The 14,117-nt window shown below is 41.9% G+C and overlaps 1 protein-coding gene across 7 annotated transcripts in view; it reads right to left on the reverse strand.

Moving 5' to 3' along the window:
- LOC139747138 (nuclear transcription factor Y subunit alpha-like) overlaps positions 1-14,117 on the reverse strand; it is a 211,476-nt gene that overhangs the window by 96,973 nt on the left and 100,386 nt on the right. The window lies entirely within an intron of this gene.

The raw sequence follows: 14,117 nt of genomic DNA on the forward strand, positions 1-14,117 counted from the left end.
AACTATAGAAAGTCAAGGTCACTTAATGCTCACCTGCTTCACAAACTGTGCAAAAGCATTGGGTCTGAGGACACAGACATATCACCGCGCACAGAGGTGCACTGGCTGTCGACAGGGAGGGCACTCACCAGGATGTTTGAGTTGTGAGATGAGGTAGGCTGCTTTTTATCGGAATATGGATCTCCTTTTGCCACATTTATTGAAAACACTACTTGGCTTGCACAGCTGGCATATCTTGCAGATATATCTAGCAAACTGAACAAGTTAAATTTGTCTCTAGGGCAATGATACAAGCATAGTCAACTTACATGATAAAGTTGGTGGTTTTCAAAAGAAAATAAAAGTTATGGAGGAGTGTGTTTTCCTCTGTCAGATGCTTATTTTTCCAATAACATTGATGAGAGAGAGACTGTGAAACCAGTTATTGTGGAACATTTGACCACCCTTATCTATGCTTTTAAATCTTACCTTCCTGACATTTATGAGAGATCTGTACAACTGGATTTGGTTATAAATCCATTCCTCCAATATAAAAAATAATATCAAGAAGCTTCCTACTTGCCTTCAGGAAGCACTGTTAGAAGTGTGTTAAGACTGTGGCCTCAAACTGTTATTTGAAAGCTCAACCCTCACACAGTTTTAGAGCTGTGCAAAATGGAGCACCATGACCTAGGAAAGAAGGCTTTGGAAAACTTTCTGCCCTTTGGGTCTACCTACCTTTGTGAAGCATCTTTCCCTGCAATGAGCATTATCAAATAAAACAGAGAAACAAACTAAATGTAATGCTGGACAAAGCCTGATAACTGCAGTAGCCTCTCTACCACCCAGAATGGCAAAAATTATCAGTGAACATCAACCCCACATTTTACATCGAGTTGTAAGTAATTTTCAAGCACTTTATGTTATTTTGTTAGTCTTTTTCCTTTAGTATAATGAATATTAATTAATTGTCCAGCCATCAACCCCACATTTTACATCGAGTTGTAAGTAATTTTCAAGCATTTTATGTTATTTTGTTAGTCTTTTTCCTTTAGTATAATGAATAGTATAATCTATAGTTTAATTAATTGTCCAGCCCTCAAATTATGCAAACTTTTAATCTCATTTGCATTCTTCCAAATATTGAGTTTAATCAGTCATGGGGGTACTCAATGGTAGAAGAAGGTAACATGGGGTACAACAGGCAAAAAAGTTTGGGCAACACTGCTCTAAGGAAAATCTTGTTTAGGTATGTAGATGACAACAAATGAAAATCTATGAACATTTCCCCCTTTACTTAACAATCTAGTAATTTCTATCAAATTTACTGTGGAAGTGGAAAACAATTGCATGTTACCATTCTTAGACAGCATGATTCATAGCAATAATAATATGTTTAGGTTTAGCATACCCAGACAACCCACCAATGTTTGTTCTTATTTATTTTATTTATTATACTTTGTTGCTATCTCCTGCGTTAGCGAGGTAGCACAAGGAAACAGATGAAAGAATGGCCCAACCCACAAACTTACACATATATATACATACACGTCCACACACGCACATATACAAACCTATACATCTCAACGTTTACATATATATACACACACAGGCATATACATATAAACACATGTACATAATTCATACTGTCTGACCTTATTCATTCCCGTCACCACCCCGCCACACATGAAATGACAACCCCCTCCCCCCGCATGTGTGCGAGGTAGCGCTAGGAAAAGACAACAAAGGCCACATTCGTTCATACTCAGGCTCTAACTGTCATGTATAATGCGACAAAACCACAGCTCCCTTTCCACATCCAGGCCCCATAAAATTTTCCATGGTTTACTCCAGATGCATCACATGCCCTGGTTCAATCCAGTGACAGCACATTGACCCCAGTATACATATCATTCCAATTCACTCTATTCCTTGCACGCCTTTCACCCTCCTGCATGTTCAGGCGCCGATCACTCAAAATCTTTTTCACTCCATCTTTCCACCTCCAATTTGGTCACCCACTTCTCCTCATTCCCTCCACCTCTGAAACATATATCCTCTTTGTCAATCTTTCCTCACTCATTCCCTCCACATGACCATACCATTTCAAAACACCCTCTTCTGCTCTCTCAACCACACACTTTTTGTTACCACACATCTCTCTTACCCTTTCATTACTTACTCAATCAAACCACCTCACACCACATATTGTCCTCAAACATCTCATTTCCAACACATCCACCCTCCTCCGCACAACTCTATCTGTAACCCAGACCTCACAACCATATAACATTGTTGGAATACTATTCCTTCAAACATACCCATTTTCGCTTTCCAAGATAACGTTCTCGACTTCCACACATTCTTCAATGCTCCCAGAAATTTTGCCCCCTCCCCACCCTATGATTCACTTCCACTTCCATGGTTCCATCCACTGCCAAATCCACTCCCAGATATCTAAAACACTTCACTTCCCCCAGTTTTTCTCCATTCAAACTTACCTCCCAATTGACTTGTCCCTTAACCCTACTGTACCTAATAACCTTACTCTTATTCACATTTACTCTCAGCTTTCTTCTTTCACACACTTTACCAAACTCAGTCACCAGCTTCTGCAGTTTCTCACCCGAATCAGCCACCAGCGCTGTATCATCAGCGAATAACAACTAACTCACTTCCCAAGCTCTCTCATCCACAACAGACTGCATGCTTGCCCTTCTTTCTAAAACTCTTACATTCACCTCCCTAACAACCCCATCCATAAACAAACTGAACAACCATGGGGACATCACGCACCCCTGCCACAAACTGACATTCACTGAGAACCAATCACTTTCCTCTCTTTCTACTCATACACATGCCTTACATCCTCAATAAAGCTTTTCACTGCTTCTAACAACTTGCCTCCCACACCATACCTTCCACAGAGCATCTCTATCAACTCTATCATATGCCTTCTCCAGATCCATAAATGCTAAATATAAATCCATTTGCTTTTCTAAGTATTTCCCACATATATTCTTCAAAGCAAACACCTTATATTCATTATTAATAAGCTCAACACAGCAGTTAAACTATCATCCTTCCAGTCAATGTTTCTTAGGGTATTATGTATATGCAGTCCGGAATTTATTTTTGATGGATTTGAGAAGACATATTCTACTGGATCCAAGTTAAAATATGCTGGATTTTTCATTAATAAATCTCTGAAGTTGGAGAAGAAATTATTTTATAGAGTTAAACACAAACCCCCACTTGATGCCAAGAATCTTTTAGATTTATCTTTCAGTGATAATTCTAAGCTACTTCCCAGGATGCTTAAGTCCTTTAAAGTATATGTAGTCTTCAGCAATAACAATACTATAAAGAATATCTTAATCGAAAACTCATCAGAAAATTCGGCAGAATGTATTTACAGAATCCCTTGTAAAAGCTTTAGTGTGTTATGTGTTGGGCAGACTGATAAGGGTCTTTATGTTAGACTTCAGCAATATAAATAGTATAAGAAAAGGACAAGAACCAAATGCTGTTTCATTTAATGTTAAAAATTATGTTTATTGAAATTAGGGTGGAAATGCAAATTCAGTTACCAACTGTAACTCTTTTACCTTGAGAAATATCTTTGAATCTTCTATCATGAAATACACAAAGCACTGTAATATTAATATTAGTGAAGGTCTATACAAAGTGGACAACTTTGTCATAGGCATAATTTGTCAACAGTTCCCTTTCCTGTCGACACAATAAACTTTTATAACAGGGATGGTATCAGACCCAAACACCAGCTAGCAGAACACCTCCATCCAGTAACACGTCTATCAATGGTGTCTTAGCTATGTCTCTCCCCAATACATCAACTAAATGTTCTATGTCTTCCATCTCATTCTTGTATCTCCCCTGATGATGTGATCATTACATGAAAGTGCATTTGGGAACTCATCATGTTTCATTATCCTTGCAGTTATCAGCAAATACATATATACACATGCATATATTCATACTTGCTCGCCTTCATCCATTCCCGGTAGCAAGAACTTCGACATGTCCAGCATATCTTAATACTGAATTTGATGCCATTGTGAACAATATGCTAGAGCATCATCTTGCAGCAAACAAATAACCTCAAGGTAACAGCATTAAAGTTTACAACAGGAACACACTTATGACAACATATCAAAAGGACGAGGTCATGCAAGATATTGTGGCCAAAAACTACAAAGCAACTGATGAAGACAAGGACATCAGTCTGATGATATACTACAACAATCTGAAAACATGGACCATAATGAGCAACAATGAGGTAGGTCGCTCTGGGAGTTTGAATCGTACTGATGTAGTATACGAGTACCGATGCAATACTGGGGACTGTCAGCCCCAACCACATAAACTACATTGGACATACAAAAAGCACCCTGAGCTGCCATCTCTCACTCCATTTACAAGAAAGTGGAATCAAATATCATGAAGAAAAGCACAGAGTGAGACTAACAAGGGAGAACATAGTGAACAGCGCCAAAATCGTTACTAGTTGCAGCAATCGGAGGAGACTATAGATTTAAGAAGCCATTCACATCAGAGAGAAAGCACCTGTCACCAACATCCAGACAAACATGAACACCGCCACAAGGCTCTTTGATGACCCGCCAATAGGACATACACCTAATACCATTCTAAGACAGATGAGACACATCACTGACCCGCCACAAGCTACTGAGTCCACCATTTCTGCACAGGAGGAATGCATCGCTGACTGACCCAGTCCTGGGTTATGAAGACCAAAGAGAATCAGAAGAGCCAAACCTGACCTCAATTCCATATCCAGACAATAACAGTCTTGCTTGGCCAAACTTAGTGTAAAGATGAACTTTCTATATTCCTAACTCATTTAACTCAGTTCTTCTGTGTTTCCTCAACTATTCCTGATGATGCCTCTAAGATGTCAAAAGCTTGATTTAAATAAAATGGATAACTTTGGACAACAGGTGTTTGAGCACCTACCTAATAGTAGAATACTGAAAAAAATTAGAGACCATAAGAAAGAAGGTTAATAACTCTAAATCTGCTGAGTATTTTGAAGGTTTGTTGAATGTGTTTGATGACAGAGTGGGAGATACAAGTGTTTTGGTCGGGGTGGGGTGCGAAGTGAGGTCAGGGAGAGTGGTTTGGGTAAGAGAGAAGAAGTATGGAAAGCTTTACATAAGATGAAATCCAGCAAGATAGTGGGTTTGGATGGTATTGCAGTAGAATTTATTAAGAAAGGGGATGATTGTTTTGTTGATTGGTTGATATGGATATTCAATGTATGTTTGGATCATGGTGAAGTGCCTGATGATCAGCAGAATGCATGCATAGTACCACTGTATAAAGGCAAAGGGGACAAAGGTGAGAGTCCAAACCTACAAAGGAATAAGTTTCTTGAGTATTCCTGGGAAATTAAACAGGATGGTATTGACAGAGGGTGAAGGCATGTACAGAGCATCAGAATGGGGAAGAGCATTGTGGTTCCTGAAGTGGTAGAGGATATGTGGATCAGGCGTTTGCTCTGAAGAATGTGCGATAAATACTTTGAAAAACAGATGGATATGTATGTAACATTTATGGATCTGGAGAAGGCATATGAAAGGGTTGATAGAGATGCATTGTGGAAGGTCTTAGGAGTTATATGGTGTGGAAGGTAAGATGTTAGAAACAGTGAAAAGTTTTTACGAAGGATGTAAGGCATGTGGACGAGTAGAAAGAGAGGAGAGTGATTCATTCTCAGTGAATGTCAGTTTGTGGCAGGGGTGTGTGATGTCCCCATAGCTGTTTAATTTGTATATGGATGGGGTGGTTAGGGAGGTGAATGCAAGAGTTTTGGAGATGGGTGAGTATGCAGTCTGCTGGGGATGAGAGGGCATAGGAAGTGAGTCAGTCGTTGCATGCCAATGATACAGCTGTGGTGGCTGATTCAAAGGAGATACTGGAGAGGTTGGTGACTGAGTTTGGAAAAGTAGGTGAAAGGAGAAAGTTGAAAGTAAATGTGAATAAAAGCAAGGTTTTAGGTTCAGTAGCATTGAGGGAAAAGTTAACTGGGAGGTAAGTTTGAATACAGAAAAATTGGAGGAAGTGAAGTGTTTTAGATATCTGGGAGTGACTTAGCAGTGAATGGAACCATGGAAGTGGAAGCGAGTCACAGGGTGGGGGAGGGGGCAAAGGTTCTGGGAGTAATGAAGAATGTAAGAAAGAACTATATCTCGTAGAGCAAAGATGGGTATGTTTGAATGAATAGTAGTTCCAACAATGTTATATGGTAGAGAGGTATGGGCTATAGACAGGGTTGCATAAAGGATGGTGGACGTATTGGAAATAAAATGCTTGAGGACAACATGTGGTGTGAGGTGGTTTGACTGAGTAAGTAATGAAAGGGTAAGAGAGATGCATGGAAATAAAAAGAGTATGGTTGAGAAAGCAGAATAGAGCATTGAAGTGGTTAGGACATATGGAGAGAATGAGTGAGGAAAGATTGACAAAGGGGATATATATGTTAGGAGTGAAGGGAACAAGAAGTGAGAGACTAAACTGGAGGTGGAAGGATGGAGAGAAAAAGATTTTGAGTGACATGGGCTTGAACATACAGGAAGATGAGAGGCATGCAAGTAATAGAGTGAACTGGAACAATGTGGTATATCGGGGTGAACGTGCTGTCAATGGACTGAGCAAGGGTATGTGAAACATCTATGGTAAAACATGGAGAGGTCTGTGAGGCCTGGATGGGGATAGGGAACTGTGGTTTTGGTGCATTACACATGACAGCTAGAGGAGTGTGAACAAATGTGGCCTTTTTTGTCTTTTTCTGGCTCTACCTCGCTGAAGCAGGGGGTAGCGATGCTGTTTCAGGTAGGGCACGGTGGCGCTGAGAATGGATTGACAGCAAGCAAGAATGATTATGTATACATGTATTATGTATTACGTATATATATGTATTATCCCATGGGATAGGGGAGAAAGAATACCTCCCCATATTCCCAACAAGTCGTAGAAAGTGACGAAAAGGGGACAGAGCGGGGGGCTGGAAATCCTCCCCTCCCGTTTCCTACTCTTCCAAAAGAAAGGAACAGAGATGGGGGCCAAGTGAGGATTCCCTCTTAGGCTCAGTCCTGTTCTTTACGCTACCTCGTTAACATGGGAAATGGCGTATATGTATAAAAAAAAAGTATACATGTATATGTCTGTGTAATGTGTAAGTATATGTATGTATATGAGTATATGGTGATATGTACATGTATGCATACGTACGTGTATGAGCGTTTATGTATATATGTATATACGTGGAAGGGTCATTCTTTGTCTGCCACTGCCTCACTGCAAACTAAACAGAGCTCAAGGATACTTGAGCATTCCTCACATGTCGTAGAAGGCGACTAAAGGGGACGGGAGCAGGGGGCTGGAAACCCTCCCCTCCTTGTTTTTTAACTTTCTAAAAGGGGAAACAGAGGAAGGAGTCACGCGGGGAGTGCTCATCCTCCTTGAAGGCTCAGACTGGGGTGTCTAAATGTGTGTGGATGTCACCAACATGAGAAAAAAGGAGAGATAGGTAGCATGTTTGAGGAAAGGAACTTGGATTTTTGGCTCTGAGTGAAACAAAGCTCAAAGGTAAAGGGGAAAAGTGGTCTGGGAATGTCTTGGGAGCAAAGTCAGGGGTTAGTGAGAGGGCAAGAGCAAGGGAAGGAGTAGCAGTACTCCTGAAACAGGAGTGGAGGGAGTATGTGATAGAGTATAAGAAAGTAAATTCTAGATTGATATGGGTAAAACTGAAAGTGGATGGAGAGAGATGGGTGATTATTGGTGCATATGCACCTGGGCATGAGAAGAAAGATCACGAGAGGCAAGTGTTTTGGGAGCAGCTGAGTGAGTGTGTTAGTAGTTTTGATGCACGAGACCGGGTTATAGTGATGGTTGATTTAAATGCAAAGGTGAGTAATGTGGCAGTTGAGGGAATAATTGGTGTACATGGGGTGTTCAGTGTTGTAAATGGAAATGGTGAAGAGCTTGTAGATTTATGTGCTGAAAAAGGATTCGTGATTGGGAATACCTGGTTTAAAAAGAGATATACATAAGTATGTGTATGTAAGTAGGAGAGATGGCCAGAGCGCGTTATTAGATTACGTATTAATTGATAGGTGCACGAAAGAGAGACTTTTGGATGTTAATGTGCTGAGAGGTGCAACTGGAGGGATGTCTGATCATTATCTTGTGGAGGCGAAGGTGAAGATTTGTAGAGGTTTTCAGAAAAGAAGAGAGAATGTTGGGGTGAAGAGAGTGGTGAGAGTAAGTGAGCTTGGGAAGGAGACTTGTGTGAGGAAGTATCAGGAGAGACTGAGTACAGAATGGAAAAAGGTGAGAACAAAATTACACAAGGGGAGTGGAAGAGGAATGGGATGTATTTAGGGAAGCAGTGATGGCTTGCGCAAAAGATGCTTATGGCATGAGAAGCGTGACAGGTGGGCAGATTAGAAAGGGTAGTGAGTGGTGGGATGAAGAAGTAAGATTATTAGTGAAAGAGAAGAGAGAAGCATTTGGATGATTTTTGCAGGGAAATAATGCAAATGAGTGGGAGATGTATAAAAGAAAGAGGCAGGAAGTCAAGGGAAAGCTGCAAGAGGTGAAAAAGAGGCCAATGAGAGTTGGGGTGAGAGAGTATCATTAAATTTTACGGAGAATAAAAAGATGTCTTGGAAGGAGGTAAATAAAGTGCATAAGACAAGGGAACAAATGGGAACTTCAGTGGAGGGGGCTAATGGGGAGGTGATAACAAGTAGTGGTGATGTGAGAAGGAGATGGAGCGAGTATTTTGAAGGTTTGTTGAATGTGTTTGATGATAGAGTGGCAGATATAGGGTGTTTTGGTCAAGGTGGTGTGCAAAGTGAGAGGGTTTGGGAAAATGATTTGGTAAACAGGGAAGAGGTAGTAAAAGCTTTGCGGAAGATGAAAGCCGGCAAGGCAAAGGGTTTGGATGGTATTGCAGTGGAATTTATCAAAAAAGGTGGTGACTGGATTGTTGACTGGTTGGTAAGGTTATTTAATGTATGTATGATTCATGGTGAGGTGCCTGAGGATTGGCGGAATGCTTGCATAGTGCCACTGTACAAAGGCAAAGGGGATAAGAGTGAGTGCTCAAATTACAGAGGTATAAGTTTGTTGAGTATTCCTGGTAAATCATATGGGAGGGTATTGATTGAGAGGGTGAAGGCATGTACAGAGCATCAGATTGGGGAAGAACAGTGTGGTTTCAGAAGTGGTAGAGGATGTGTGAATCAGGTGTTTGCTTTGAAGAATGTATGTGAGAAATACTTAGAAAAGCAAATGGATTTGTATGTAGTATTTATGGATCTGGAGAAGGCATATGATAGAGTTGATAGATATGCTCTGTGGAAGGTACTAAGAATATATGGTGTGGGAGGCAAGTTCTTAGAAGCAGTGAAAAGTTTTTATCGAGGATGTAAGGTATGTGTACATGTAGGAAGAGAGGAAAGTGATTGGTTCTCAGTGAATGTAGGTTTGCGGCAGGGGTGTGTGATGTCTCCATGGATGTTTAATTTGTTTATGGATGGGGTTGTTAGGGAGGTGAATGCAAGAGTTTTGGAAAGAGGGGCAAGTATGCAGTCTGCTGTCCATGAGAGAGCTTGGGAAGTCAGTCAGTTGTTGTTTGCTGATGATTCAGCGCTGGTGGCTTATTTGTGTGAGAAACTGCAGAAGCTGGTGACTGAGTTTGGTAAAGTGTGTGAAAGAAGAAAGCTGAGAGTAAATGTGAATAAGAGCAAGGTTATTATGAACAGTAGGGTTAAGGGTCAAGTCAATTGGGAGGTAAGTTTGAATGGAGAAGAACTGGAGGAAGCGAAGTGTTTTAGATATCTGGGAGTGGATTTGGCAGCAGATGGCACCATGGAAGCAAAAGTGAATCATAGGGTGGGGGAGGGGGTGAAAATTCTGGGAGCGTTGAAGAATGTGTGGAAGTCGAGAACATTATCTTAGAAAGCAAAAATGGGTATGTCTCAAGGAATAGTGGTTCCAACAATGTTATATGGTTGCGAGGCGTGGGCTATGGATAGAGTTGTGCGCAGGAGGGTGGATGTGCTGGAAATGAGATGTTTGAGGACAATATGTGGTGTGAGGTGGTTTGATCGAGTAAGTAATAACAGGGTAAGAGAGATGAGTGGTAATAAAAAGAGTGTGGTTGAGAGAGCAGAAGAGGTTGTTTTGAAATGGTTTGGTTACATGGAGAGAATGAGTGAGGAAAGATTGACAAAGAGGATATATGTGTCAGAGGTGGAGGGAATGAGGAGAAGTGGGAGACCAAATTGGAGGTGGAAAGTATTATTTTCATTTATTTTGCTTTGTCGCTGTCTCCCGCATTTGCAAGGTAGCGCAAGGAAACAGACGAAAGAAATGGCCCAACCCACCCCCATACACATGAATATACATACACATCCACACACGCAAATATACATACCTATACATCTCAATGTACACATATATATACACACACAGACACATACATATATACCCATGCACACAGTTCACAGTGTCTGCCTTTATTCATTCCCATCGCCACCTTGCCACACATGGAATACCATCCCCCTCCCCCCTCATGTGTGCGAGGTAGCGCTAGGAAAAGTCAACAAAGGCCACATTCGTTCACACTCAGTCTCTAGCTGTCATGCAATAATGCCCGAAACCACAGCTCCCTTTCCACATCCAGGCCCCACACAACTTTCCATGGTTTACCCCGGACGCTTCACATGCCCTGATTCAATCCACTGACAGCACGTCAACCACGGTATACCACATCGATCCAATTCACTCTATTCCTTGCCCGCCTTTCACCCTCCTGCATGTTCAGGCCCCAATCACTCAAAATCTTTTTCACTCCATCTTTCCACCTCCAATTTGGTCTCCCACTTCTCCTCGTTCCTTCCACCTCCGACACATATATCCTCTTGGTCAATCTTTCCTCACTCATTCTCTCCATGTGCCCAAACCATTTCAAAACACCCTCTTCTGCTCTCTCAACCATGCTCTTTTTATTTCCACACATCTCTCTTACCCTTACATTACTTACTCGATCAAACCACCTCACACCACACATTGTCCTCAAACATCTCATTTCCAGCACATCCACCCTCCTGCGCACAACTCTATCCATAGCTCACGCCTCGCAACCATACAACATTGTTGGAACCACTATTCCTTCAAACATACCCATTTTTGCTTTCCGAGATAATGTTCTCGACTTCCACACATTCTTCAAGGCTCCCAGGATTTTCGCCCCCTCCCCCACCCTATGATTCACTTCCGCTTCCATGGTTCCATCTGCTGCCAGATCCACTCCCAGATATCTAAAACACTTCACTTCCTCCAATTTTTCTCCATTCAAACTTACCTCCCAACTGACTTGACCCTCAACCCTACTGTACCTAATAACCTTGCTCTTATTCACATTTACTCTTAACTTTCTTCTTTCACACACTTTACCAAACTCAGTCACCAGCTTCTGCAGTTTCTCACACAAATAAGCCACCAGCGCTGTATCATCAGCGAACAACAACTGACTCACTTCCCAAGCTCTCTCATCCACAACAGACTGCATACTTGCCCTTCTTTCCAAAACTCTTGCATTCACCTCCCTAACAACCCCATCCATAAACAAATTAAACAACCATCGAGACATCACACACCCCTGCCACAAACCTACATTCACTGAGAACCAATCACTTTCCTCTCTTCCTACACGTACACATGCCTTACATCCTCGATAAAAACTTTTCACTGCTTCTAACAACTTGCCTCCCACACCATATATTCTTAATACCTTCCACAGAGCATCTCTATCAACTCTATCATATGCCTTCTCCAGATCCATAAATGCTACATACAAATCCATTTGCTTTTCTAAGTATTTCTCACATACATTCTTCAAAGCAAACACCTGATCCACACATCCTCTACCACTTCTGAAACCACACTGCTCTTCCCCAATCTGATGCTCTGTACATGTCTTCACCCTCTCAATCAATACCCTCCCATATAATTTACCAGGAATACTCAACAAACTTATACCTCTGTAATTTGAGCACTCACTCTTATCCCCTTTGCCTTTGTACAATGGCACTATGCACGCATTCTGCCTATCCTCAGGCACCTCACCATGAGTCATTTTTTTTTTTTTTTTTTTATACTTTGTCGCTGTCTCCCGCATTTGCGAGGTAGCGCAAGGAAACAGACGAAAGAAATGGCCCAACCCCCCCCCATACACATGTATATACATACGTCCACACACGCGAATATACATACCCACACAGCTTTCCATGGTTTACCCCAGACACTTCACATGCCTTGATTCAATCCACTGACAGCACGTCAACCCCGGTATACCACATCGCTCCAATTCACTCTATTCCTTGCCCTCCTTTCACCCTCCTGCATGTTCAGGCCCCGATCACACAAAATCTTTTTCACTCCATCTTTCCACCTCCAATTTGGTCTCCCTCTTCTCCTTGCTCCCTCCACCTCCGACACATATATCCTCTTGGTCAATCTTTCCTCACTCATCCTCTCCATGTGCCCAAACCACTTCAAAACACCCTCTTCTGCTCTCTCAACCACGCTCTTTTTATTTCCACACATCTCTCTTACCCTTACGTTACTCACTCGATCAAACCACCTCACACCACACATTGTCCTCAAACATCTCATTTCCAGCACATCCATCCTCCTGCGCACAACTCTATCCATAGCCCACGCCTCGCAACCATACAACATTGTTGGAACCACTATTCCTTCAAACATAGCCATTTTTGCTTTCCGAGATAATGTTCTCGACTTCCACACATTCTTCAAGGCCCCCAGAATTTTCGCCCCCTCCCCCACCCTATGATCCACTTCCGCTTCCATGGTTCCATCCGCTGCCAGATCCACTCCCAGATATCTAAAACACTTCACTTCCTCCAGTTTTTCTCCATTCAAACTCACCTCCCAATTGACTTGACCCTCAACCCTACTGTACCTAATAACCTTGCTCTTATTCACATTTACTCTTAACTTTCTTCTTCCACACACTTTACCAAACTCAGTCACCAGCTTCTGCAGTTTCTCACATGAATCAGCCACCAGCGCTGTATCATCAGCGAACAACAACTGACTCACTTCCCAAGCTCTCTCATCCACAACAGACTGCATACTTGCCCCTCTTTCCAAAACTCTTGCATTTACCTCCCTAACAACCCCATCCATAAACAAATTAAACAACCATGGAGACATCACACACCCCTGCCGCAAACCTACATTCACTGAGAACCAATCACTTTCCTCTCTTCCTACACGTACACATGCCTTACATCCTCAATAAAAACTTTTCACTGCTTCTAACAACTTTCCTCCCACACCATATATTCTTAATACCTTCCACAGAGCATCTCTATCAACTCTATCATATGCCTTCTCCAGATCCATAAATGCTACATACAAATCCATTTGCTTTTCTAAGTATTTCTCACATACATTCTTCAAAGCAAACACCTGATCCACACATCCTCTACCACTTCTGAAACCACACTGCTCTTCCCCAATCTGATGCTCTGTACATGCCTTCACCCTCTCAATCAATACCCTCCCATATAATTTACCAGGAATACTCAACAAACTTATACCTCTGTAATTTGAGCATTCACTCTTATACCCTTTACATACATTAAATAACCTTACCAACCAGTCAAGAATACAGTCACCCCCTTTTTTAATAGGTGGAAAGATGGAGTGAAAAAGATTTTGAGTGATCAGGGCCTGAACATGCAGGAGGGTGAAAGGCATGCAAGGAATAGAGTGAATTGGAACGATGTGGTATACCGGGGTCAACGTGCTGTCAATGGATTGAACCACGGCATGTGATGCGTCGGGGGTAAACCATGGAAAGTTTTGTGGGGCCTGGATGTGGAAAGGGAGTGTGGTTTCGGCGCATTATTACATGACAGCTAGACTGAGTGTGAACGAATGTGGCCTTTGTTGTCTTTTCCTAGCGCTACCGCGCACACGAGAGGGGAGGGGGTTGTTATTTCATGCGTGGCAAGGAGGCAATGGGAATGAATAAAGGCAGACAGTATGAA

Source organism: Panulirus ornatus, chromosome 67 (assembly GCF_036320965.1).
Source record: "Panulirus ornatus isolate Po-2019 chromosome 67, ASM3632096v1, whole genome shotgun sequence".
In the NCBI taxonomy this organism is placed as follows: domain Eukaryota; kingdom Metazoa; phylum Arthropoda; class Malacostraca; order Decapoda; family Palinuridae; genus Panulirus; species Panulirus ornatus.